The sequence below is a fragment of the Penaeus monodon genome, chromosome 6 (assembly GCF_015228065.2).
Source record: "Penaeus monodon isolate SGIC_2016 chromosome 6, NSTDA_Pmon_1, whole genome shotgun sequence".
Lineage (NCBI taxonomy): Eukaryota > Metazoa > Arthropoda > Malacostraca > Decapoda > Penaeidae > Penaeus > Penaeus monodon.
The window spans coordinates 43196883-43199382 of NC_051391.1; positions in this window are offsets into that span (position 1 = coordinate 43196883).

The following is a 2500-nucleotide window of genomic DNA, read 5'->3' on the forward strand; positions in this document are numbered from 1 at the left end:
TTTTATTATTTTTTTCTTTCTTTTTTTTTTTTTTTTTTTTTTTTTTTCTTCTTCTTTTTTCTTTCTTTTCTTTTCAACAGCCATTAGTTCCACTGCAGGAAATCGGCTTCTCTCAATTCATTATTTGAGAGGTTATTTGGCAGTCTCACCCTTGCCTGATTGGATGCCCTTCCTAATCAACCTCGCCTAACACTTGTGCCACGGCGGCGACTTCTCCTACGACACCTGCGTTGGACTTCTCAAGGCGATACGTCGTTTTCTCACTGTGAGATCGAACTCGAGCAAGCAGTCAGAGGCTTTTTTACGACTGCCGCGACAGGGAATTGAACGCAGGTCCATGAGGGTCGGAGTCCAGTGCTCTAATCACTGGACCATATATATATATATATATATATATATATATATATATATATATATATATATATATATATATATATATATATACATATATATACATATATATATATATATATATATATATATATATATATATATATATATATATATATGAATATATATATACACACTCGCACACACACATATATGTACATTTGTGTGTGTGTGTGTGTTTGTGTGTGTGTATACATATACATACATACATATATATATATATATATATATATATATATATATATATATATATATATATACACTCATACTTGGGTCTGTCTACCAGTCTTTTTGCATCATTATATTCATAATTATATTTATTTCTATATATTATGATATTATATCTACTTCATACCACTCACAATCTTTATTCCCTTGGTCTTTACAGCTGTGTGAATATATATACATATATTATATATATATATATATATATATATATATATATAATATAATACATAAATCACTACTCACCACACACACACCATATTATATATTTATATAATTATATATATATATATTATATATATATATATATATATTATACATATTTATATTATATATATATTGTATATATATATATATATATATATATATATATATATATATATATTCACAAACATATGCATATATATATATATATATATATATATATATATATATATATATATATATATATATATATATATATATATCACTATCAGTATTGCAACACATGTATCGGCGATATATATCGATCGATACTTTTGTATTGTTATCGCACTGGCTACTCAAAAACAGCATCATTTTATCGGTATCACTAGTTTTTTCCCCTAAAAATGTATAAAGAATCGATACTACGATACATTAACATTACCAGTTTGAAATTAAAGCCAATATTTATAAATAGCAAAATGATACGTCTCTTCTTTATTTCATTTCTTATTTGTGATTTTTATTTGTTATTTATTTGTGATAAACAAGGGTACAGTGTAAAATGTATACGTCGCTTATTGCTAGGTAACTGAAACAATGTTAGACAAAAATATTGAATAAAATGAATAAAAATCATACTCTGTGAAGGATGCTATATAGCAACTCATTTTTGGTAGAAATTCGTGATTGAAATTTCTTTCCATCATGCGCAATGCAACGTCAAATCTGAATATATAGAACTGCCGTAGATTGTTCGCTGTCGATAGCACCAGTAACAAGTTTTTTTTCTTAATAACTTGAGGACTCATGGCAAGTCTGTTTTGGTATGCTTAGGAACGATTTCATATATGTAATGTAGGCCTATCTGCCTTCAACAGATTGCAGGTTAAGGCGCTGTATAGAAAGTCTAGATATTATGTAGAATATCATTAGTTGGCAAATTATGAAATGAGCTTCTTTCATTCTGACCCCAAGTTACATAGAATCTTACCTGCATATGTGATTATCTATCACAAATCGAAAAAAAACAATGTAATTGATATTACGTGCATTTTCTTACATACTGATATTTCTGTGTGTATATATATATATATATATATATATATATATATATATATATATATAATATATATATATAATACATATATATATATATATATATATATATATATATATATATATATAAACGTAGATATTTGTATATATTTATACATATACAAGTATATACATATATATGTGAAGAAATGCGGCTATTATTTTTTTTTTCCATTATTAAATCAATTGTTTTGCCTGCATACATGGTGCTTCGATATGGATTCGGTGGTAGAATCCAGGTTCGAATCCAGGTTCGATCTTGAGCCTGGGTGTAGAGTCGTGGGTAAGGTGAAATTCTCTTCCCATCCCATTTTGGGAATTTTCTTTCTTTTTTTGTGAAGGATCTATATGTTTGATTGTAAAGTGAGCATGAACAATGTTATATCTTTTCCAAACAGGCTGCAGAACCTACTTGCGCCAAGGGCCAGGCAAGGAGGCTTCTTTGCTTTCATTTGAAAATAAATTGACAATCCTGATCCACGTGACCGCTTCAGATTTACGTCTCCGTCGAGAAATCGGTGTAGATTAATGGAAGTGAAGTAAGTGTATTGTTATTTTTTATTAAAGTGTATTTCTATAAACTAAAGTGAACTGAAAGTGCTAA